Here is a 26548-nt window from a genome sequence, read left to right on the forward strand (position 1 = left end):
TGCCCGGCAGCCGCCCGCCACCCGAGCCTGCCGGGAAGGCTGAGGGGAGAGGCGGTGGCAGCGGTGGCAGGCTGACGGCCAGCTCCCATTGGTGGAAATTTACAGAGGGCGGGGCTTGGGGCCGGCTCCCCGGCCTGCTATTGGTGGGGCGAGCCGTCAATCCGGGCGCGGGGGCGGGGCGGGGCGGCTAGCGGCTTGCGTTGAGAGGCGGGGGGAGCGCGGCCAAGGGGCGGCGGCGGCGGCGGGGCTGTGAGGGGAGCGGCGGAGCCGGCGCCGATCCGGAGCGGAACCGGAGCCGATCCGGAGCGAGGTAGGGGCGCGGGCTGGGGGAGCGAGCTGCCGGCTGCCAGCCCCGCCGGCTGCCGGGGTAGTGGCTCCGTGGCTGGAGCTGAGCGGCGCTGCCCGCTGCCGTTCGCCGTCCCCGGGGGGCGTTGGGGGGATTTTTTCCCCCAAAACTGGGGGCGGTGTTGGGGGTAACGCCCCGGCCGTTAAACGGCCGCTCAACGCCTCAGCCAGAGCCGTTGGAGGGGCTGGGCTGCCTTTGTGCGTGCGGCAGGGAGGAGAGGAGGGGGGGAAAAAATAAAAAAAAAAAATAAAAAAAAAATGAAAAAAGGCTATTTTTATATATATATAAAATCTACCTGCCCGGAGTAGGAGCACGGAGCGCCATTTTAATAGGTGGACCGAGCGGCGGAGGTGTATCGCCTGCTGCCATCGCGCCCACGCAGCTGGGGGCAGCCGGTGGGAAATGGCACAATTTGGGGATGGGGATGGGGAACCCCCCCCCCCCCCCCCCTTAATCCCCTTAATTGGGGTGCCTGTGGATGGGTATGGGGCAGAGGGCACCTCTGGGAGCCCCCTCCCAGCCTTATTTGTCAGGGTTTCCCCCCAAAATGCGGCGTTTGCTCAGGGTTGTGTGGGGGTCGTGGCGATGCTGAGGTGCCTGGGGTGTTGCTGAGGTGCAGGGAGCTGCACTGCATGCGAGGCTGGGGGAAGGAGCGAGGAGGAAAGGGGCAGCGTAGAAGCAGCAGCGATCGCTTGCTGCAAGATGCGAGTGCTACACCCGTGCCTTGCACCTAGGGCTGCTTGGGTTCCTTGCTGCCAGGGCTGAGACCTGCGGCTGAGAGCAGCCAGCATCGCTTAAAACCACGCACGTTTAATATATACATATTACATCTCACTTCCAACTATTACATCTCACAGCCAGCATTATTTGAACGTCAACAGCTTCAGCGAATCTGATATATGGTGTTGCTCCATGACAGGTATTTTTATCGTGTCAGCCTCCAAAACCAAATCTAAACCCAGAAGTTCATTTTGCTTCCTTCCTTTTGTCTCACTTTGCGATCAGTTTTATCGAACCTGTTAGCATTGTAGGTGGTACATTCTGCCTCGTTTCTTAAAGCTCAAGGTGTTTAAACAAAGAAATTGCAGTTCTGTTTTAACGCTCTACGTGGATCCTTCTAGTTTAGCCCAAAAATAATGAGGAGAAAATGCCCTTTGAGGTTCAGGTATTGAAATGTTTACTGTAGCTCTGCGCTTTTAACAAAGCCCTCGAGAATATCAATTTCATAAGTCTTTCTGCAGTGAAATAGCCACAGGAAAACATTAAAAAAATGCACGGTTGCTGTGAAGAAAATGTCTTTATAATAAAGAGGTTTGGGTTAGCCTGTTGGAAACTATTATTGGAGAGCTGGTCCAGTTAGCTGTAGTACTAGCGCGGTTTGACACTGGCAGTGGCTATTTCTGTTGTGTGCAGCAGGGCTGTGTGAGTGGGAGGCGAGCTGACGCTGCAAGAACAAGGTGGAATAAGAGAACAATTTCTATATGCAGGAGGCTCTCTCTCCTATATGAAAAGCCTGTTCTCCTCCATTATAAAAATAGCTATTTATAATGCTGCCTATATATGGACGCTCTCGAAAACCAGGCGCGTGTAAGCGTTAGCGTGCTCTCTGGAACACACAATGCTCAGCAGTAGACATCTGGAAGATAGAAAAAACAGCAGTTTTCCTAGGTATTACTTAAATTCTGGACAAGGTATGAGCTCGTATTTATGAGATTTTTTTGGAGCATCCATGCTTAATCTGAGCAGAGCACAAACGTGGATCTGCTCTGAAAATGGGCTGATGTGGAAGGTGTGTGAAGGCTCTATGTGCTCATCATGTGAACAGAACAAGAATGGCGTGCGTTTGTCACAACTTATTTTTGAGGATTTTAGAGAATTTTAGCACTACATTCATGAGCTAAGCCGAACAGCTCTAGGCTTTCATCTTAATTTCCACATCAGGAGATCAAGGCGAGAGAATGGCCAGTGATGTGCTATAGATAAAGAATGTATGGGATATAATGAGGAATAGAGTTTATTTCCTGTTTCTGAATGCAGAATTCTGTCTAGAAGGCCACTCTTTGTTCTCTTCCACCTCTGTTTGTTTTACCAGACAATTCAAGGGTTGTACCTTCATGTCTTGGTGCAAAGGGATTTGTTTGTGAATAGTAATAACAGCTTTCTGCATCAGAAGCAGGGAGAATTAATTTCACGCTATAAATTAAAATGAGTATTAAAACAATACATAATGGCTTTCTGGGTGTACTTATTAGACCATCAGCCCTCTTACTGAGTCTGCCCAGTTTAATAATATTAAATATCGATGAAGGAGAAATGTTGAACTTCTGAATGTTCGCAATGCTGGTGTGTCCACCTTTTAAGCCTAAGCTTTTTTTTTTGTTGTTGTTTACGTGACAATCTCAGTATATTACATGATAATCTCAGTATATTTCTCTATCACTGTGCTAAATAAGATAGTGAAATAATTCATAATTATCCTGAAAGCACCATGAGGGGCCAAAATAAATTTAAAAGGTTCTGCGTGCCTTAAACTTTGCTGCTGTAGGAACATTGTGGGTGCGCACAGCTGCCCACGTTTTCTTTTTTCTTCCCTTCTCTGAGGCAACCATGAGAGCCCTGTAGGAATAAGCTAGCCTGCCAAGAGCTGCCTTGCCTGTGTCCCTGGGTTATTTTCAGCACGAATAACCACCTGAATGTACGGGCTTTCAAGTCAGAGTTGTGCTCTGCTTCTCTCTTCATCCAAAGGGCTGGCACCTAAGTTATGTCTAGGTGCAGTGGAATTGAAAATAATCCATTGCGTTGGACTTTATTCCTCTTAAAATGAGGAAAATGTGCATGGAATAAACAGTTACAGTTAATACACGATGACTTTCCATAATGCTTGACTGTGATGCTGGAATGTTTAGGTCTCCAGAAGCTTTTAATTCTAGCTTTAGTGCAATGAGATCCAGTTTTCTATTGTTATTTCAGAAGAGATGTCGGTGTTCTAGCTTGCCTTCAGGCTTGTCCTTCAAATCTGAGCAGGTTGAGCCTTCCTGTGCTGGAATTGCCCCTTAACGTCTTGAAAATTAACCCTTTTCCCAATGCCTTTTAAATAATAGCATAGCTTAATTTAACATTGACATTTATTTTGGAAGAAGGAAGGTGGCACTCCTGAGAAACGGTTGCCTGGCAATACTTAAAAATAAAAATAAAGCCCCCCACCAAATTTAGCCTCTGAAAAAACAAAGCGCGAATCAATTCTTAGCTGAATCACAGTTATGCCAGCCACACAGGGCTCCATTATTCTGCCGAATTGTATCGCTGCCTCTGTTAATCTTTTCTTGCAGATGACTATGGAAATACGGCTGTTAATGGTAACACTGCTCCATTCAACTGAAGGAAGGGGAGGATGTGGCTCAGTAGAATCAAATATTTATTCAACTATTCAGTGTACAAAAAAAGAAAAAATAAATCTTGGAGCTTGAATAGGAAAGCAACCCCCCCCCCAGCCTTTTCTTCATGGTTAGGTGTCAACATTGAAAAGTCCTACTGGGTTGTAGGAATTGTACGTTCCTAGAGAATTCGGAGAAATGGTTAACGCTTGAAGTTTTTTATTGTTATTATTTTATTTTATGGTGGAAGGTTCTTATTTAGCTTAGTTTGTTAGAGCTGTGCTTTGTTTGCTCTCGCCATCTAACAGCCATTTATAAAGCCCTTGTATTTGAGGCAGGAACCCGTGGCTCTCAAACTCTTGGAAGTTGGCTTTGCGGTATTGATACGGGTTCATTTATTTTTATTTGGTTCCCATAGAGCTGATAATTTTCTAGGGGTGCCTATCAGGCTCTGAATCACCTGCAGTGCACCAGCTTTACGTTGAGCTTAGTGCTTAGGAAGAGAGCAGCTGCTCAGCTGTGCAGTTGCTTGAGCTGGAGCTGGCGGGCAGCTGCTGGAAGGCGCCCCAGCCTCCTCCATCCTCGAGCTCGGGGGTAACTTCGTGAGCTGGCTGCTGGCAACCGGAACGTCGGCTTGGTTATTTATCTTTCAAGCACAGAAATTTGGGAATGAAATTGAAACCTGAGGGAACACATCTGTGTTTATAAGCTCCATGCTTAGTGCTACATTTCCTAATCTGAAAAAGGTCCTTTTATTTTCTGGAGGAGATCCACATCTCACGAGCTCTCTGTATTTGCCTACGCGTGCGTCAGCACTGTGCTGGTGTTGGAACAGCAGAAGGTCCAGCATGCCCTGAATGTTGCAGGCTTGCCATGCCTGGTGTGCAGGGCTCTCTTTTTCTCCTCTCCCTTTCATCTGGACAACGCTTCCAAGACAGTGGTGAAGAGAGAGCTGCGCTCTGATGTGAGCCCTGTAGTGGAAAAGCTTCAGAAGCTTGCTGAAAGACGTTGGATATTACTCTGTGCTGGCTTTTGCAACCACTGGTGAGAGCGCCTTGCATCTTGTAGCATATCATGTTAATTGCAAATTCATCGGAGCAGTTTTCCATGACTAAATGTAATGTAGTTTGATTGTTCAGCAGCTTCTAAGATGGTGATTTTTTTTTTTTTGTTTTTATGTTATGTTTTGACTATTATCTGAAATAGTAGTGAACCAAACAGCGTGGAAGGTAGGCATCTGTCACAGTCAGCTCTGCTGTTCTTGTCAGAGCTACTACACTTGTTCCCAATTTCCGCCAACGTGCTGTGTTCAGTAAAACTTTACAGTAGCTGAAAACAAATTGCAGGAAAAGTTTCCTCTTCTGTTTTTTATTTTGAGCACTTGGCAGCATTTTGTTTACTCCCTGGAGTCACTTAAGCCCTCTCTACAGCTATTTGTGCGCATGTCGTAAGTTAAACATATGTTCAACTTGAGTTGTATTGCTTATGGAGAAGTGTGTGCGGGATTGGGGCCCATCAGACTTGGGTTTTTATATGACTCAAGCCGGGGGTGAAGAGATCTTGGACCTGTCAAAACATACAGCATCTCGTATAATATGTGAAAATGTTTTTAATCTCACATTTTAACTGGGATGTCAAATTCATATTGTTCAGGCTAGTTGATAGACATACTGGCAGCTCTTAAGTATTTTCTGGGTTGCTAGAGTAGGGGATGGGTACAGATTTGTGGTAACTTAGAGTTTGCTTTTCACGTTAGGTACCAATAGAAATATTTTAATAATAATAAAAAAAAGAATTATGTATAAAACCCCTCATCCAAAAGTTAAAGCTGTTCATTAATCAGAAAGTAAGCAGTTGTCCTAGCAGTGACGAGAGATGTTAATATTTCACTCAGGATGAATCTCAGCATGTGGACTTCCCTTAGCGATATCTTTGTGATTGCTGGGTGGACATTGACTGAAGCGAGGTTATGTATTAGTAAGTATAGAGTAAAACCTTCCTCGGCCTTTTTGCTGCTGTTTTTAATCTGATTATGTGGGGTATCTTGAAGTCATACTTGTCATCAAGATGTTAGAGGCCTATTTCATGCTTTTTAGTTGTTCAGCAAGAGGAATTCCTGGTGGCTTGCTGCTTTTTTGGCAGTGCCTTGTGCATTACAAGGCAGCTCTCCTGTAAAACCTCCCTAATTGCACGTGCACGCAGAATCCGGGTTCTGTTTGGAAGGGAGCTCGGGAGGCTGTCTGGCTAAGCCTTCTGCTCAGAGCAGTGTTTTCATAAAGATATATATATATATTTCCTGAATATTTCTATATATATGTGTTCCTGAAATATCAGTAGGGAGAGGTTGTGTGAAATTTACACTTTCTTCTCCCTTCACAACACCTTCACTATGCTATGCTTGCTTTAATGGCACTGCTGCATTAGCTTCCTTTGAGCACTTGGGAGGAGAGTTGCAGCCAAAAAGAAACAAATGTGTTGGGTGCAAGAACATTTTTCTTTTTTTCTTGTTGATTCAGATTCCCTCCCTTCTTTTCTTTTCCTGCTGTTAATCTGCAGCATGAACAATGTTGTCATCTGCTTGTTTGCTTAACCTTGGCAAAAATATTTCCAGCCTTCCTTGGCAGCAAAGGAAGTTCCAGTATCCCCAAATCTACCACTCCAGCCAAGTTCATGTAGTAGGTTGTTGTCTACCTTTAAAAGCAACAACAACAAAACGAACCAAAAAAATCCACCTTCACCTTAACTAATCCTTGTATGAAAACACCTACACGGAGTCTACACTCACTTCAGAAGTTTCGTGCCTCAAAAACTTGAGCCTACCTTATGGACCTCTTCACACATTCCTGATCCATCTGTTTATCTAGCACAGCTTCTTCTCCATCTCTTCACACAGTCTTAGGCTGTTGAAATGCAAGCCGCCTTTGCAGTTCCTTTAATTGGTAGTAGGCTTTCTTTACTTTCCTACATCTTTCCATGTTTTGTCAAACACAGGATTTTGGGGTGTTTTTTTTTTTTATTTTTCTCCTTTTTGTTGGCATTATTATTACAAAGGATTTTAAAAATTATATGTCATTATGATGTTTTTAAGCAACCATTATTTTTCTACTTAGCTGTGAAATCTTGTTTGGGTACAGCTTGTGTTTCGAGACAGTTATTTATGGAGCACGGTAGCAGTGCATCGTGATGCACAGTCAGTGCTGGGTTGATCCAGTGAGTCTACAGGCTAAAGCTACTACTTTATGCACTATAGCCTATTATAAACCAGAAAACCTTGATGCAGGGAGTGGCTAGGGCTGACGGCGTGCTTTGTGGAACAGGTGGGACTTGAAAGCCTTAATTTAGTTTGAGGGAAGGGCGTTTATGCAGTCGCTACATCTGTCCATTCATCTGTCCACTAGCTCGTCCTCCCACCCTGCCCGTAACTTCTGAGCCACTTGGTCAATTTTTAGCCAGCTTTGGGCGAGGGGCGGTGTTTTCCTACTCTGATGCAGCCATCCAGGCCTTATGGAAACAAGCAGATGGTTAGAGAAGAGAGACTGGGCAAGAAATGGGCATCTTGGTTTGTGCGTGTCTGTGGTCAGACTCTACCAAGGCATGTTGCTTGCAGGCCTCTGGGCAAACTAAAGGTAATATGGAAAGCAGGAGAGATGTGAAGCTGTTGTGACAGATTATTTCGTTATATATATGTGTAGGATATCATAGGGGTGATTTGGGGATGCTGTGCTCATGGGTGGCCATGGGACCTGGAGTTGTGGAAGGCCTGTTTGGTGCTGCCTGACATAGGTTATGCAGAAGGGTTTAATGAGTTTCTCATCTTTAAAGGAATTGTGGGGAGGTTGCTCAGTTAAAACCTATCACGAAGAACAGGAAAAGGGAGAGAACTGCAGGCAAAACATCGTCTGATGTACGTGGGTAAGGGATGGTGCATATCCTACAAAACTGGGGACAGAAATATGAGCTGGATGCAGGAGAAAGAGTGGCAGCCAACGAGGAGGAACTTCAGATGTGGAACCTTGTATATAAAATGGGGTGTGTGTGTGTGTGTGGCAGAGGTCCTATAGCACAGCAAAACAAATTGAGGTCACTGAAATACTTCTTGAAAAACTTGCAGAGCTGAAATGCCTTGTATGCTTCAGGGTTTCAAGAATTCTTTGACTTCCACACAACAAATTGGTTACTTGACTTGCTTTAGAAACTATTTATAGGTGTTAGAAATTAAAAACAAATTTCAGTGTGAAGGTGCCAGCGTGGGACGCCCACAGCAGTAATAAGAAAACAGGATTCTCAGAAGGTGAACCTTGACTCTGCTTTTCCTAACCAAATAGCTGTTCTGTTGTTTGGAGATCTTTAAAAACTTCAATAAATGCTGTGCACATTGATGTTTTAATTGCCTAAAACTCTGTGAATGAGCAGCGTATTTGAAAAACATGGCCTTACTTCTGTCAGCATCGTTGTTTTTTAGTTGCTTCTGCTGACTCAAATTGTGACTCAGAAAAAAACACAACAACACAACACGTGTATGCTTGTAGTTGATTTGTTTGAAACTTGGGATTATTTTAGCTCTAAGTCTGGGGACTGAGAGATTTATTTATTTTTTTTTTTCTCATGGGGGTAAATCAAACTTTTTTTCCTTCCCTTATGGGGTAAGTCAAACTTGTCTATACAAGTAACAACAATATGCAGCAACTGAAAGCATGTTGCAAATGTGCATGGATGAGGGGAGATAGGAAGGTTTTTGTATTAAGGCCAAAGCCTACTTGGCTTTGATCATACAAAGAACTGAACAACCCTGGGAGGCCAGGAAGCCCGTCCTGTATTTTTCCACACCAGTAAAATGGGTGACCTTTTGTGTGACTGTTCCAGTTACATTCACTTAAAATAACGTTTGAGCTATTGTTGGCTGTTCCACTGGAAATGAAATGGCAGATCAAGCTTGTTAGCTTGCTCTTCTTCAAAGAAATTGACAATGAAGAAATGTGCTGTCCTTTCAAATAATTAGCCTACATCAAGCTTTAATGCTAGTGAAGAAAGGTGGTTCAACTATAGGAAACGTGAATAAATTATTTTACTTAGTGAACTTTATTTTCTCCCTTTAACATCAACAGTTATGTGATTTTTTTTTTTTAAGTACTAGTTCTTACAAACACTTTAATATCTCAGATTTTAAAAGAATTATGAAAACAGTAGTTGCAGTTCTCACTTTGTTACTGTCAAACTTCTCATGGATTTATCTTACAGTGCTTAGGATTTAGTACAACTTTTTGCTCAGTTCTTGAATTTTGCTCCTTGGTTTCATTTGTGATTTCTTTTTACTTTGTGAAGTGCAGTGGTAGTTACAAAAGAAGAGTCGCTGCCAAAATGCGAACTTCCATGCTCTGTGCACCTTTCCCGTCCAATAAATATACATAGCGCCGGATTTATGGAATGACTTAATAAAATATACAAAGGCAGTGGTGTGGGTTGTGTAATTCATGAAAATAAGAATGTGGGTTTGGACTGTAAAATCTTTGGGGCTGGGGCTGTATGATGGGATCCCAATCCTACTTAGTGCTTATGGAAGTTGCTCCAGAAATAGTTGTGTGGTGAATGCTGTACCAAGAAATTGCTATGATTTTTTTCCACCTATTGCAAATGTAAGTAATCAAAAAGGAAAAACACTATTTTCTATCTTTAAAGCTCTGTTTGAATACAGTACTGTGAATTTGGTAGCAGAAGCAGGGATGGAAGCGGGATGATTTTGCTGGGTACACGTACAGGTTTCTCATCTGCTCTGGAGCCCTGATGTGGGAGAGCTGGGCACCGTGTGCCAGGGAGGAGTGTGTGCTTTCTGTTGGGCTACATGGCTGGGAAGGGTCGAGCACAAAGCTGTTGAAGGTTGCCTCTGTGCACAGGGCTCCTGCTCACATTCAGCCCTCCTGCCGGGGACAAAATTGCCTGCACTTGCTGCGTGACACCCCTGGAAGTATGCACGGGGCAGCAGGAGCTGTCCTAATGCTCAAGGGGAAGCATTGCAATAGAGCTTTGAACCAGGGAGCTGCAGGTTGAGCTTAATGCTCAGCGTGGGATTTGACAGCTCTGCATCTAGCATGTGTATTTGGGTGATGTTAATTTATGGGCTCTGTTAATCCTTGCACAGCTCGTTTGTATCTCTTGCGATGAAAATCCAGTCCACCTGTGAAGCTGAAGTAATTGGGTTTCATTTGAGGTAAAATGATAGATGAAGATGAAAATGGACCTCTAGAATCAATTACTTTTCCGAGACGGATGGTGAATCTTCCCCAACTTTCTTTTCCTTGTCTGATAGTCTTCAGCATTTTATTGAGGAACTGCAGGACAGATTAAAAGAAATTGGAGGCTTTCATATTCATTTCATATGGCAGACTGGTGGTAAAGGTTCTCTGCCGAAAACCAGAAATAAATTTGAACGCGATGTGAATCGCTTAATGTCTGCCAGTGCCTGATAGTTACACAGAACAGATTTTCATCATGATACTACAGCAGAAGTGGCATTATAGTACGCTTTAATTTAGAGTTTAAATCCAGAAGCAGAATGGCAGAAGCTGAGATTTGTTCTGACATATAACACCAGTTGCACAAAAATGCTTTTGTCTGGTTGTGTTTTGCAAGTGAAAGCAGAAATATGTTACTGTTAGCATGGTGTGTGATCGTGTCTGGATTCTGTGGGGCTGGTGGTGGAACAGCAAATGATGCAGGACAAATAAGTATCCGTAGGCTAGAGAAATTGCTCTAGTGCTTGCTCTAAGAATTAGTATAAGGGTACAAAAATACACAAAATATACGGCTAATGTGCCAGGGCTTTAAATGTAAATCAAACTTTTTTTTTTTTTTTAAATAAAAATAGATTTTAAATTACATAAAGCCTTATTTCATACTGCACTGAATCTAGTTTGGCTGAGAAGCAGCTCTTAGGGAGGTCTTGCTGCTGTGTCCAGTACTAGTGCATGCCACTGGTTCTCATATGGACCAGCTCTACAGTCATTTATGGTCCTGCAGGTGGGACTGACAGTGCTAATGTATTGATGCTGTTTTTAAAATTATTATTACAAGGAGTATACCTTGTATATATGCCTTTTATTTTTACTACTTAAGAAACAGAGATGACAATGTAGTGCAAACAGCTTATTTTCTCCCTTTTTTTTTTTTTTTTTTTTTTTTTAAGGAAATTGGAAGCACTCATACAAAAGCCACAGCTTATATTGAAATTTCTATCCTTTAAACATGCCTCCAAAACATGTGAAATGAAGAGGAATGATCCAAATGGTGTGTAAAATATAGCAACACGAAGGGGAACCTTTTAAAATCACTTTCAAGGAAGTCTTCTGCTGGAATATAATCATACCAGATTACTTTTTCAAATAATTTCTTCAGCTTTGATAAGTCATCTTACCTTTTATCTAATTAAATGAAGTAGTTATTCTTTTCAGGCATTGTTCCTCAACAATACAAAGCAAAATAATATATGGTGGGCTTGTCAGCTTTATACTTGTTGTAAAGCATCTTAATGAGTTCTAATAATTCCACCTGAGAAAAATAATACTGCTGTTTAATTAATAGCAAAAACAAATCATTGGGAAAGGAGAGACATAGTTAAATTACTCTTTAAAAAAAAAAAGTCTAAAGCAGGTGTGGAGCAATTGCACTGCAGTAACTGAGAGAAGTGTCGTCTCCTTGAAGGAGAAACACAAAATACATTTACAAATTGACTTTGAGGAAAGCTGTCAGTAGTGGGGTGACAATACTGTGCCTGTGTTAGTGATGTTGGGTACAGCTGTGATTGCAGCATTTAAAAAAAAAAAAAAAAAAGGAATATAAGCCAAGATATCAACTGGGCTAAATTCCAGATGAGTAAGAGTTATGAATCTGAGAAAATCAAAATCTCTTGCTTTCTTTAAGTAGAAGCTGCAAACTTCCTGAACTGTGTCTGAACTCATGGTGTGGTTTTCACCTTTGCTTGCCTCTCTTCTACTGTGGTCAGGGTGCTGCCTTTGTTCCTCATATACCATTGTTCATATAGTGCCGTTTATACCCTTTAGAGGTAGAGGAATGGCTGGTGTTTTCTTTGACACCTATTGGTAATGATTAGTTGAGGATGTACTCGTTTGAGTAGCCCCTTTGCAAAACAAACAGATGAGATTTCCTCACCTCTCAGTGTATGGCAGTGCTGTGAGCTATCCCTGCGTTGTGCTCCCTGCTGATGAGGCACAACTTAATTGAGCTGGAAGATGCTAACAGCACAAGTCCTTCAGCTATTCTACTTAAGACACCTGGAAGGAAAACTTAAGTAGAAACAAGTTTTGCTGGTGGATGATTAGGCATTTTAGGCAGATTTTGCAGCTTTGTCAATGACCTGAGTTGGGGCGCTCTGGGGACTCCCAGGAGAGAGAGTCACTGTGCCTGTCTCTGTGCGTCGGAAGTTGTTTGGAGCTGCCTTTGTTTTTTTTAATTAAATTACAATTTCTTGTTTCAGAGCATTCGAGATTACTGAATAGAAACCAACACAAAAGGCTCCCTAGGTTGTAGGCTACAGTTAAGCTGGAGTACTGAAGTAAGCTGGGATCACTTTTCACTGTTAATTGCTATTTCTCCTTAGAAGTTCCAGTCATTTATCCTTTGCTGTGCTTTCATCCATTTATATTTAAAAGATGAAAGCTTAGGAAGGTTCTTCTGGATTTTTGCTTGTGATTAGTGACAATAGTGACAAGTGACTTGTTTTTTGTATTAGAAATACAAACAGTTCGATTGTTTTGCATTTTTGTTTCGCTGTTGCAGTTTCACAGAACCTTGCAGGGTCTTATTTCTTGTTGGAAAATACTGCTCAAATTTAGAGTGGCTAACTCTCTTAATAATTTGTATTAATAAAGATTGCTGTTTTATGCTGAGATTTGCTTCGAACAAGTGTCCTTTTTTGTAGGACCTTGGTAAGTCTTTTGCTGAACCTCCAGAATGTCTGATTAAAAATCTGTCATATAAATGTTTTTTTGTGTGACTTTTCTCCTTTAGGATTGCTGTCAACAACAGGGCAGTTGTTGAACGGTGTAAATTTAGGAAGTGCGTTGAGATAGAGATTACTTTACCTATTACCAATAATTATTTTAATGCGAAGATGAAGGTTGGTTACTGTCTGTGTTGTTTGTTAGAGTTTTCAGATGCTTTTCAGTAGCTTAAACATTGATTCTAGAAATTGCTGGGTTAGACTACTGCTTTCTGCTTTTTTTTTTTTTTTGGTAAGGCTTTGTCCTTGCTGCTGATGAATATTAACCAAAGAGCTTTGAGTTCTTCTTCCACAACCATATTTGCGGTGGGCACTTAATAAGTGACTGTAGTAAACATTAGGAGTTGGATCTCATGGCTCTTTTGTACCCAAATTCACTGTGTGCAGAGAGATTAGGTGGTTTATCATCTCACCTCTCCCAGTTTGCTAAAGAGAATAACAGCCCCAGCACCACACTGAAATACACGTGTTTTTTGTCATACATTCAGCAGTTTTATTCTAATTAGGATACAAAAACCCTCTATGATCTTCGTAATATTTTTTTCCTGAAGGTTGAAGGTCTAATAGTAGCTAAGTCATACTTACATAAACTTTACCTTTCACGCTTTGTAGTTCAGTTATACTCCTGTGTTAGAAGAAGTCAAAAAATGTCTCTTTATTGTAAAATATGCAGGTGGTGTATGGTTGGGTTTAAGCAATAATTAACTAATGAGGTGATAGAATGTGGAAGTATAAGAGGGGAATCATGCTTATGAGAATGGAGGCGGTATCTTTTTCCCCTGTAATACAGCTATAAAAGTATCTTACAAATACTATACTCAGGAACAGCAGGCTAATTTTCTTTTCCAACAGTGGGAAATAACTCCTTAAGTGAGATCTGCCGTTAAACCCCATTTTACAGACAGCTTCATCTCTGTTCTTGAAATTTCCAGTGTGGGTTATTCCGTTCCTTAGGCTTCTGCAGTTCTGCGCTTTTTTTGTGTGACTTCTGCAAATGTCAATTAGGGAGGGGGGAAAAAAAAATCTTGGTTGGGAAAAATCCTGGTGAAATATCAAGCTCAACACTTCAGTGTTTATTTTAGCAATAAAATTTAAGAACTTCACTCTTAGATGCCAGATGTGCACCGTGTCAAGTTGGAATAGATAAAACTGTCACTGTGCTGTACATATTCAGTCAGTGGGGCAAAAAAACATGTATAAACTTGACTTCATCTGTTTTTCTGTGAAGTTGAATGCCTGCCTTTGTTAAATAAATTGCACTGAATTTTGTCATACGTAGTATCAGATTAGACGGTTACTTTCTGACAAATAGTCCACTGGTGATACAGAAATACTCTGTTTTATAAATGCAAAGTGATCTTAAGGGAAGAAGACTTGTATGATGCGTGAGATTTTCATCTTTGTTTTTTTCTTACATTGCCAATTTTTTTCTCCCCAAATGTGCTTGCTTTTGAACCTCTTTAGTTGTAGTATTAAGGAAGATCATTGCCATAAGTTTCAGAAGATGCTATGTTTTTATCAGTTGATTTTTTTTTTTTAAAAAAAAAAAGGACTGAAACTAATGAGCCACTTGTCTTTTTTCTCCTGCTGCTTTTGTGACCGTTACCTTCAGGTGATATTTGCAATACACAGTGAAATTGTAGAGAATAAAAATCTCTAGCCTCGCTTTTTTGTTTGGCTTGAAGATGTGGCTGTGATAGTTTATCCATAATGTACGGTAATAAATTGCGGTACTGAACTAGAACTATTCCCCAAAGGCTTATTTACTGCCAGGTGCCCAAGAAAACACAGAGTGATGCAAGGTTTTGAGAAAGCAAATCATGCTTTCTGCACAGGAAGCCTATCTGAAATTAACGTGAAAAGCTGATCCTTGCTTCAGATGGGACGAGTATGCATTGATCTTTACTTTGACTTAGTAAAGAAAATGTATGTATTATTTAAGATCCTCTCTTCTCACAAGGCGTGGATAAGTTATTTGGTGGTGAATATTGGTCTCTATTGTAAATGTCCTGTCTGTGCTACTGGATGCAAATACACTGAAGGATCAGCGTAACAGTAATTTGTTGCAGAGAGCCAAAAAGGGTTACTGTAGTTTGGACAATGCAAATCTGCAAAAACTAAAGAGGCTAAAGGCTTCTTTAAAGACTTAAGCAGATTAGAAATGTTCAGTTTAATTCTCAAAACTTAAATGAGAGTATCTCAATATTGAAACTGTTGAATTTTAGAACAATAAGGAAAAGAAAGGGAATTCTTTTTTATAAGTCTGTTTCATGTAGAAAAAGCCTGTGCAACAATTGTGCTATTTTCCATTTCCTTTCCCCCCTCCTGCTTGCTCGGCTCCCCTTTTGGGCTAGAAGTCCTAATTCAGCGCTGTAGCTGAATTGCTCCACTTACCAGCACTGCCTATGGTAAAATGAGAATAATCACTCATGACTACACGCAGTCAGAAGAACAGGGATAAACCGTGGCTGGAGCTATAATTTAATCACTTTGGAAATTTCTAGGTTCCTGTGTTCCTTCAGACAGCACTTGAGCCAATTCTCGGTGTTTAGGAAAAGCAACCTGAAACTGGGTTGCTCTGGAGCACCCGAATTGTGCTCAGCTTCACGTGAGCTGCTGGAGGTGAAATATATATAACCTATAACCCTTTGCTGGCTCCTCTGGGATTTGAGCCTTTTCTCCTGACATTTGAGCATCACTCAGCTTTGTGGCCTCTTATTAATGAATGAAGCATTTTTAGGAAAAAACCAAACATGTATAGTTGAGTCATTGCTTGGTCTTTTTGCATTAACAGTCGCAACTGTTGGTTAGTGAAGGAAGATTCGTTTTCAGCTTGTTCTGTTCCCTAAAGCTGTACTCATTTTACCACGAGCTAAGACTAATAGCATGTAAGTCCGGGAGTAACTACTGTAATCAACTGCTTTAGTCTGCTACAAGCCAATTTATAAAATTTCACTCAGCGATTTGTGTTGAAAGGATGATAACCTGAATTTTGAAAGAAACTGATTTTTAATCTGCATTTGGTGAATAATCCTTGAGTTAAATGGCCCTTCTTACCACTGTCTTGCTGCCAAATGATGGCCTTTTTAGCTTATGGGGTGTGTTGGGAAATGGCTTTGATTTCTTCAGAGTGCACAGAACAGGACTGTGCTGAAGCCTAGATTTGAGGCAGAGGTTATTTGACTTGAGCACGCGGAGGACACTAGGAGGTTTGGGGTTGTCTGTGTGGGGCAGGGTCTTCGGGAGAGTATTCAGAGGAATTGTCTTCACATGCTTTTACTGCTCTTACTATGCCATGGACCTATACCATGTTCTCTTTTGGCTGCTGTTGGAAATCAGATGCTGGATTTAGTAGGCCTGTGGCCATAAACGTGTAGCTATGTCAGCGTTATAGGAAGGCTGGGTCTTTAAAGGCCCCATGGCTGAGGCACGTGTCAGTGCTTCATGCAGACTTGTGCAACGTCACCGGTTCCACAAATCTTTGAATTAACTACAGTCAGCAGATCTTACCAGTATTAAGGATCCACTTTTGGTTAAAAAAACAAACAAACCCCTAGGAGCATCTGAAGGTGCATAGAGAGGTTTCAGTAGCATTCGCTCCTTCCTGTAGAGGAGCAGATCCTATTATGAGGTTATGAGAAGTGCGTGATGCTTTTTTTTTTTTTTTTTTTTTTTTTTGAAGATGCTGCCTGTTTTCTGTGTGCCTGGTGAAGGAGGGAGATCTGAAAGATACTGAGAATTTGGGTACCTGGATGTGGTAATTGACTCTCAGGTCTCTACTCTGGTTCTGTATTTAGCAGATACTTTTTTGAGGGTTATGAATAAGATTTTTACTCTCCTCACTTAAAGTCTAAATTTATAGCAATGAGAAATGTTTTAACCAAGTCAAAAAGTTAAGATGATACTCAAGGAAGGTGGGAGGACCAGAGCTAGAAGCAAACAGAGGAGGAAAAATAACCTTATCCTTCCCTGCCCATAAAAGGGAGAGTAGGTGATTAATTGGTGTTTACTTTGTTTTCACATAGATGTTTTGGAAGTACCAGTTCTACCATTGCTCGAGCTGCAAGTCCTGTGCCTGGCTGTTCATTCTGTGAATCCCTGGTGAATCAGAGTTTTGCTTTAACAGGGAAGGTCTGGCTGTTCATGTCCCTCTTCCAAGTATATAAATACTGAGGGAGCTGGCAAGATGTCATCCATTTCCTAATGGTGAGAAGTACTGTAGCTGCCTTCAGAAATTCCTCAAGCAATTCTACATAAGGAATTTTCTAACTGAAGTTGTCTAGTTCTCTTTTTTTATATACATACTATAATAACTACATTACATGATGTAGATCTTCAATATTAATGTGGAAGAAGCTGTGTGCATTAAAATTGCTTCATTAGTAGTCCTTTCATCAGCATTTAGAGGATGTCATAAGTGGATCGTATTTTATTGTGAACAGGATGGAGGAATTTGAGGCTACTGAAACTTTAGGAACCTGAGAAAGAGAGAACTACTCTTAATCCATTCTGGTGGGGGTAAAGTCATGGTGATGAGAGCCATAAGCAGGTCAGAGGTGATAGTTTGAGTGTCACCTGTACACTGTTTGAGTGTACACTGCAGAAGAGTCATAAATATACTTGGAGTTGGGCAAGCAGTGAGAAGGCAAAATCCTGTTGTTTCTGTGGGAATGAAAATACCCGCTCTGATCCCTTTCAGTAACTTCTCACTGAGATTTTTTTCTCTTTTTCGATGTTCAAAATAGTAAACTGTAGTAAATTTTCTTTATCTCTAGGACAAATTAAAAACCTAAAGTCCTGAGAGGACCATGAAGCATTGAAGCATTTTCATACATTTAGTTGGCAGTTTCATCAGTGTCCGGCTTGTAAGTCTGAGGGTTTTTACAGCACAGTAGTCTGACTTCTATTCCACAGTGTTTTGTTATTGCTTTTTAGACTTGACAGTATTCTCTTTATAATGCAAAGTAGAGAACTTGAACAGCTAATAAGTCATCTGCTATTAAAAAAAGAAAAAGTCACAAGGGCTAATACACTGGTAAGGCAAACCCAGCTAACCTAGAATGTCCTGAGCAGTTGTTTTGGGCTGCAGCATCTTCAAAGAATGTTAAAGTTTATCTTTTATCTCCATCTTATTTTCACAGTCAAAATAGCATAGCTCCTGTTGCTTCTTCTGGCATAGGAAGCTAGCCCAGTGAAATCATTCTGTTCCTGGGGGCCTCTAAGAGGGATCATTAAGTAAAAATCTCATTACCTTTGTCTTAGCATTTTGGCCGTGGAACTTTATTTCAAGACAGAAGTTGTAATTGCTGTTCCATCCCTGAAAATCACAGCCATTTGTGAACGTTTGCCAAAATTACTTGCTGTTGTGCTATGCACAGAAGCATCAACTGCACTACATTATGCAACATAACAAATTGGTTTCTTGAATATAGAAGACACGGGGAATAAAGAAGCAAAGCTATTTGTTGTGTTTTTTGTTCTTCTTGTGGTTTTATGTTTTTTTTTTTCCTTTAGAGGAAGATAAAAAGAAATCCTCTGAAAATTCAGAAGACTGTTTACATTGAAAGAACAGCTAACTGACCTTCAGCAGAGACAAGATCAGCAATACTGTGTTTAAGAACTCTCTTGGTTTACGCATGTTGGGACAGAGGGTAGCAATGATTAGAAAACTAATAGGTGCCTCAAAGAAGTACAAGAACGTTAAAATGTAGGAGTTAACCATGGACCAAGACACTGTAGGGAGAGGTCACGTAAACACGTGGAGTTTTGCACTCCTCCTGTCCATTTGAGAAATGCTTTCCTGTTTTCCATGTAATACCATACACCATAGTCTTAGGAGAACTCCAGAAGTGTTGCGGTATTAGAGACTGGAAAGCACCTGTGGAAATCCAAGACCTGCTCAAGCCAGGTCACCTAGATCTGGTGATCACTTAGAACCTGTTGCTCTATCTCAAGGTGAGGGCTTATAATAATAGCAATTAATTCTGACTCTTAGAGTTTTTGATTTAAAACTTTGACTTTTGTGGTGGTTCTTGGACCAATTTTGTGTGGTTTTATTTTTTTTTTTTTTTTTAATCTCTATTGTGGTTATGGATCTTTTCTAAGAAGATGTGTTTTCAGAAGTGAAGGTTTAAGATTCATTTAATCCTATCTGAAAACAGCATTCGAATGCTTCATAAAATCCTGTAACCTGTCGTCGAATGACCTTGAAAAGTTACCTGAATCTAAATGTCACTGAACCAGTTGCTGCACTTCATTTGGTTTTCAAATTTGAAGGGAAAAAAATCTCCTGATCTCCAGCTTGAGGTGCACCCTGTTTATTTCGCTTGTATTCTGGAAGTGCAGTGAATGACTAAGGAGAACGTCTGAGCATTTTTTCCTCAGCTGTCAGTGGTTCACAGATGTTGCTTATGCAGTTACAAACAGGGTTGCTCAGCAGCTTATAATCTGATCACAAGGCACTACCATATTCTTTTCAGTCTCACAAATACATGTTCAACCTGCAGCTGGTTAATTAGCTCTTAAGCAGTTCCTCTGTAATTCATTGGTAAACTCTGCTTGTTTTCTGTCTGTGGGTTAAGCTTCTGAATTAACAAAATGACAAGAAGAGCATCACAAACTTCTCGATGTGGTGACAATGATGAGAGCAAATGGGTTATTTTATGGCAGCATGCTCTGCAATCTGTATTTTTAATATCAGAGGTGTGAGTTTCCTAAAGATTCTCACCATGAACAGGCAATTATTTTTTTTTTTTTTGTGAAATTACCATGGTGATCAAGTAGGTTGTGGAGCACAGTGAAGAAATACCTTTTTCCAGTTTATGAGTTGAGGAGAATAGGAGGTTCTGGGAACCCCTGGAAGGAGCAACTGACATCATATACCTGGGCTTGTGCAAAGCATTTGGTACTGTCCCACATGGTGACCTTGTCTCCAAATTGGAAGGGCATGGATGCGATGGTTGGACCTCTCGGTGGGTAAGGAGTTGGCTGGATGGTTGCACTCAAAGAGTTGAGGTCAACGCCTCAATGTCCAGGTGAGATCAGTAACAAGTGGTGGTCCTCGGGGACCAGCACTATTTAACACTATTTGTTGGTGGCATGGACAGTGGGATCGAGTGCACCCTCAGCAGGTTTGCTGATGACACCGAGCTGTGTGGTGCAGTTGGCATGCTGGAGGGAGGAAGGGATGCCATCCAGAGGGACTTTGAGAGGTGAGCCTGTGTGAACCTCACGAGGTTCAACAAGGCCAAGTGCAAGGCCCTGCTTTTTGTCCAGGGCAATTCTAAGCACAAATATGGGCTTGGGGGAGAATGAATGGATTGAGAGCAGCTGTGAGGAGAAGGACCTGGGGGCGCTGGTTGATGAGAAGGTTGACATGAGCTGGCAAGGTGTGCTTGCAGCCCAGAGAGCCAACTGTATATCTTGGGCTGCACCAAAAGCAGCGTGGCCAGCAGGGCGAGGGAGGTGATTCTCCCCCTGTGCTCTGCTCTTGTGAGACCCCACCTGGAGCCCTGCCTTCAGCTCTGGGGCCCCAATGGTTTTAAAAAGCTTTAAATGGCTAAAAGAGGGTAGATCTAGGTTAGATATTCAGAAGGAATTCTTCACTCAGAGGGTGGTGAGGCACTGGCACAGGCTGCCCAGAGAAGCTGTGGATGCCCCATCCCTGGAGGTGCTCAAGGCCAGGCTGGATGGGGCTTTGGGCAGCCTGGGCTGGTGGGAGGTGTCCCTGCCATGGCAGGGGGGCTGGAACTGGGTGATCTTTAAGGTCCCTTCCAAACCATTCTGTGACAATCAGGTTCAACCATTAATTTAGGGCTACCAAGTGTGCTGTTAAACCATGTTCATAAGCATCTACGTGATTTCTGTTAATGTCCTGTCTTTTATCACAACAGTTTCCATCCATGGCTGAAGTTCTGAACTTTCTAACCTAGTCCTATTTCATATATATGTACATGACAGTTAGTCTTACCAGCCATTTTTCCTTTCTCTCCTAAATGCACACAGGCCATGTAGCGTGAATGTAACATGAGAAAACTTCTTTGCACTCAACTGCTTATTTTCCAGTGTTCTCCTCCCTTTGCGACAGCAGTTTGTCCAACAACTTTTATGCTGCTGTTGCAATTCACATGTTACTACTGAGGCTGACTTGCAAAGCATAGTGTTTGTCAATACAAACCACAGTGTATCTGCAAAGATCGCTGTTGGTGTGGGAAAGTATGGATCAGAACAATGCTCTGTTTGTAAGGTGTTGCTGTTGACACAGAAGTAATAATACTTAGTAATTCTTCACCATGGCATTATAAGTCTGTTCAAATGTCCACCTATTCTTGCGGTGTTCTGCTCTGTAATCCTAAAGCAAGAGTTAAAGGTGTATGAAACTGGATCACAGGGAATTTAATAGCATGTAAGTCCTTAGTATACATCGAAGCAATGAGTTAGACCTGTGTGAGTCTGTGTTGGAGTTGCTATGGGGGATGCCATTTTTGTGCAACACATGGGACACAGCAGTGTTTGTACTGAATTGCTGTGTGGTAGTCTGTTGTTGCTGCTGTCTACAGGCAGGCTTATCACCGATGTTAAAGACATAAACCTCAGGATTTAGGTGAAATCTGGGTTCATGGCAAATGATATTGCTACTAGTTAATCGGTATAGATCACCAAACATCTTTTCCTTTTCTTTAAGGCTTCAGTTTAACTAAGCTGCACAACAGGTTTCATAATCTGTATTTAAACAATATTTAACTGCTAAGTGTGCTGCTCCCAAATACCATTCTTTAACCAGTTGTAACGTTTCCTATTCACAAGAACACAAAGGTAGTTCCAAAAACGAATCTGATAACTTTATGTTTAAAATTACGAGTAGAAATTCTGAGTTGTATTAGGAAAATGTGTTGGCACAATTAAGCATTTCTTTGTGATTTGTTCATTTGCTGTTCATCATGCTGTAATGATATTACTGTGTGGTCCCTTCTGACCACGTGGATACAGTGACTGATACTAAGTCTTAATAGAAATAATATGGTGAATGAACTGTGAACCAGATTTTCTTGGCAGGTATGTAAATCCAATTATCAATATTAATCTGCAGTGTTAATCCAAGCAGCAGAATTTGTTAATTTTTTCCATGGTATTGAAATGGCAAAGTAGCATCATCCAAATAAGAGTTTTGAAGGCACTGGTAAGAGCATGGCTGAGTCTCCAGTTAGTACAAAACAGCACCGAACAAATACTTAAAGTATTTCTTCTCAGGCTGCAGAGTTCATTATTCTTCCTGTAATGGAAAAAATCATTCACGTCAGCCCTTTCAGAAATCCCAAATAATAAGCTGTGATACAAATTGATAAAACGGCTAGGGGGTTGAGGGCTTTTTATCCCAGTTATTCTAGAAAATGCCACTTCTACTAATGAAACTTGTACTCTATCTCTAGGTAATCCTGCAAATGTCCTCCTGAGTAAGCAACTGGCAGTGTTCAATTTAAATTACATCCGCAGCTGTTTTAAGTCCATATCAGTTTGCTGATCTAAGTTTGTGGTTTAAAAAAAAGATACCCATGCGATGCCTGATGAATTGCATGCAGTACTTCAGAAGGGAGCGGTTCCCCCGCCCCCATGTGTGATCTGAACCACTTTCCCTGGATAATTGCCTTCCCTTCAGCCACATGCATATTGAAGACCTATCATTTTCCCTTTTTTTCTGCTGTTTTGATCCCTTGGTTTGTTACTGTTCTTGATTTCAGCCTTTCCTGATTCACCCAGCAGCACCTCATCAGTTCTGGCTGCAGGTCTCTCTCGTGATGGGGTCAAGCAGAAGCCTAGGGTAGCTGTGCTGTTGTATGAACTGCTCTCTTCATATTAACTCCTTTGTTGTGTTCTGCTAACCAACTTCTGAAGGAGTAGTATCATGCAGGAAAGAAATGCAGTGAGTAACTGATACAGGCTTCTTGATATGGTCTTAAACTTTGGGCAGAACAGAAGGCAGCTTCAAGAACTGAGAAAACAAACCCCCCACACAACTAAATGCATGCTGGTTCCAGGTTTGCACAAGGGTGTTTTTTTGTTTTTGTTCTTTAGCCCACTGGCTACTCTGTTTATGATTTGCAGTTCTTAGGATCACTTTGACTTTAGACATCAAAGTATATACATGTAAAGCATTCTCGTGTTATCTTAATGGCAAATAAAACTGACGCTGTCAGAGAAGAGGCCCCACCAGTTCCAAACTCTACGTTCTCCTACATCCATCCCTTTTGCTTTGTCTTGCATCTCTGCTGTATGTGGAGCAAAGCCTTCATCAATATTGTGGTTGTCAACGTGAAACTTGGACATTTGATAGCTGGCTTCTGTAATGCTAACCATAGCCTGTGTTACATACAGATTTGGAGGTAAAATGTGAGATACATTAGTTTAGAATATGTGTGGATATGTATGGGGATCTCTAATATTGTTTAATTTTTTTTTTCCCCAAATGCGAAAATAAAGAAGATACTGAAGCTTCAGGCCTTAGTGTTTTTTTTGGTTTTTTTTTTTTTTTTAAAGTAGACAAATCTGGAGCTACCATCTATAATGAAGGTTCCCAATGCTTCCCCTTTAAGACCCAGTTTTTAAATTGTTTGCAACTTTTGCCAAATGTGTTTGGGCTGACTTTTTTTTTTTCCTCCACCCTTCCTGGATGACTGCCTCAGCCTGATTATTTTATGGATTTGCATGTGGTTTAGTTCTGGCTCTTTTATTTTATTCAAGCACTGACAGTTAATTGAGAAGGAGAGAAGCTACTTCAGAAGAAAAAAATTAAAAGGTTTCTTTTAAACACCTTCAGCACTTTCACAATATCGAGTAAGTAGTGGAAGGCTCACCTTCCCATGGTTATGCATTTGGTGAAGTTTTCAGAAATATGGTAAAAGCTTGGCCAAGCTTCATACAGCTCTCAGAAGAAAAAAGGAAAGCCACCCACCTGCTTCACCGCCCTTACTGCTGCTTGCAATTCAGCAGCTTACTGGATCTAAGCTTGAGCAGAGCTGGAGGAGAGTAGGGAACTCATCTGACTTGATGTGGAGACAGCTTGAAGTGTAGGATGGCTGAGTGAGGATGGGAGGAGGAGAAATTTGATGACAAAGTGGATGGATTATTAAGGACAGTGTAGAAGAGAACAAAGTTGGGAAATGAGGGTAATAATTGGAGCCTGCTGGAATTTGGGGTTTGGCTGGGGGAGGCTGAGCAGCCTCCCTTCTGTTAAGTCTGGCAAGTGGCAGGGTTTGTCTCATCTCTCTTTACTGCTGTTTCTTCTCAGAACCACAGCAGGGCTGAGGCTGGCAGGGCCCTCTGGGCTCACCTGCTCCAAGCCCTGCCCAAGCAGGGACACCCAGCGCAGGCTGCCCAGGCCCATCTCCTGGTGGCTTTTGGAGATCTCCAAGGAGGAGACCCCACAGCTCTCTGGGCAGCCTGTGCCAGGGCTCTGTCACCCACACAGCACATAAGTGCTGCCTGGTGTGTTCCAGTTTGTGCGCACTGCCTCTTGTCCCGGCGCTGGACACCACTGAAAGATCACATTTCAGTGGGAGCAGTAATTGCTTGGACACATGGCTAGTTTAATCTGAGATTCTGACTAGCTTTTGAACTGTACGCAAGCATCATGTGAAATGATTAAATCTGCTCTTCAAGTTTCTGCACAGTCCGGAGAGCCTACGTAAAGTACGAACGTGTGTGGATAGACAAATTGTTTAAAAAAAAAAAAAGAGTAGCTAGACAGAGTACTTAGTTAAGAAATGAGAAAATCAAGGTGTCTGTTTTCTTAATCTGTGGTTGTCTTTGTTTGCTTTTCAATAATTGTATGATCAGATACCTGCGCTCAGCAGGAATTCATAAAAAAAAAATATTGGATAACTGCTTATTAAGTGAGCATTGTGCAGAGTGAGTAAAACAGTAAAGAAAAAGGTATTTACATTATTCAAACACTCATAGGAGAGCCAAGTTCTGCACTTTCTCATGGGCTCTGTCTCAATGACTGTATGGTACGAGCACTTGGTACTGGGCTCTGATTTCGTGTTACAAGCAGAAGGGTGGGTGCTCCCATTTCACCAGACTGAAGTAAGCAGAAAGTTCAAAATGCCTTTTGGTGTTGAGTGTCTTATTTTCAATACCTTAGTTTTTAGTATTTAGTTGAATACCTTAGTACTTATACTCTTCTTGAAATCCCTTGCAGACATGGATGTTCTACGTGCTTGGGAAAACCTGCTTAAGCTATCAAAATTGGAACCCATGGAAGAATGACAGAGGAATTTTTCCATGCTGTGCAGATTTATTTTTTTATGTAACACTAGTTTTATGGAGCTTCAGTGCAGTCCATTTGGAAATAATTAAATTTATTGACTTGTTTGTCATGTGCTAGAACTTCTTGAGCTTAATTCCAGAAAGTTTCTGGCCGTGTAACTGGCTTCTTTGTGCTGACTATCTTTGCTCATTAGAGGAGATGGCTAATTAGTGGGAGGGTGAAGATAATCTTATCATTCTTAGTTGAATTTCAGGAAATTTGGCTGCTCTTTAATAGCTTGTTTGTATTGGGATATCTAAAAAACAGGTTTTTTAATAACCCACCATGGATGGAAAAAGCATAAGCTTTTTTTCTTTTTTTAAATTGTGTAGATTTTTTAAGAAAACAAAGTATACCTATCTTTGCAGGATGATTCATAGTGCTTCAGAGTATTTATATCCTCAAGCAAGTTTTCAATACTGAACTCAGCATAAGAATATTCTGCCTCATGTACGAGAGTACTGCTGTCCCTCACTTTAGGAAGGAGGGAGGAGTACAGACTCTTTGTGATAGCTACATGTTGGACATACACTGTTGTATAGGTACACTGTGATGCTGATTGTTATGCTTTTTGCTTGCTCCAGTTACCTTATCATTGTACCTTAATAATCTATGTTTGGTATCCAGAAGTGTTTGAACAGCATGGGTTAATGATTTACCCAGACTTACCCATGCTGCTGCTCTGGTAACAACATGGTGGAGCCTTAGAGTCACTTCCAGTGGAGGCAGAGTTGCAAGACAATCCTGAAAGACAAGACAGTTGTTGCAAGACAACAGTGAATAAACATTGGTGGTGTTGCGATATTACATCTTGACGTGTGTTAGAATCACGTGTTCTGGGTGGGTTGATCTGTGGCCTGGCTTCCTCATGAGGATGAGACTATCATCTATCACGAGAAAGTAGCAGCAGGGCTCTGTGGAAGCTTTGGTCTGTTGGGCTGGGGAGTCCTTGTGTGAAGGAGCGCTATTGATCTGGCACCCTGGGGTCTGGGTGGAGGAGCTGTTCCTGGGTATCCTCTTCTGTGATGCCAGCCAAAAGGGGGGAGCACAACGTGGGGGCAGGAGGGAGCCTGCTCCCTATCTTAATAGTGTGAAATCATACAGATTTAAAAACAAAAACAAAACCCCAAAACCTACAAAACGAACAAAAACTATTGCAGCCTTATGGCAAAATAGGCCTTCATCTTTTAAAATTGGATACTAATAAGTTTGGGGATTTCTTCCATCATTGAGGAAAAATACACTAATTTACTTCTATAAATCAATATATATGTATAAAAACTTTAAATGAGATGTGACAGAATTGCGGATTTGTAGTCAGCTATGAATTCTTGGTTTCGCTGACAGTTTGGTAGGGACCAGTAGTAGCTTGATTTGAGCATCTGATCACATCCTAAAACACTTGGATCGCCTCCTTAATATTTGCGGACACTTATTTTGCTAGTTTTGATTTTCAGTTCTATGGCCTTCTGTAAGCCTATAGACTCCCACAAAAACACCTAGTGTACTAT

General features: G+C 41.4%; 1 protein-coding gene across 8 annotated transcripts in view; it reads left to right on the forward strand.

The window, feature by feature from the left end:
* The first annotated feature begins 234 nt into the window (after window positions 1–234).
* The window catches only part of CDKL5 (cyclin dependent kinase like 5), a 131187-nt gene continuing 104873 nt past the window's right edge, over window positions 235–26548 (forward strand). For 2 of the 8 annotated variants that reach the window (XM_068684005.1, XM_068684069.1), the window contains exon 1: window positions 236–310. The gene's annotated coding sequence lies outside the window, so the exon portion shown is untranslated. Of the gene's footprint in view, window positions 311–4439; window positions 4765–12265; window positions 12287–16795; window positions 16940–26548 lie in introns of those variants that run through there. The other 6 variants (XM_068684090.1, XM_068684080.1, XM_068684097.1 and 3 more) reach the window with 5 other exon arrangements.

Source organism: Anas acuta, chromosome 1 (assembly GCF_963932015.1).
Source record: "Anas acuta chromosome 1, bAnaAcu1.1, whole genome shotgun sequence".
In the NCBI taxonomy this organism is placed as follows: Eukaryota; Metazoa; Chordata; class Aves; order Anseriformes; family Anatidae; genus Anas; species Anas acuta.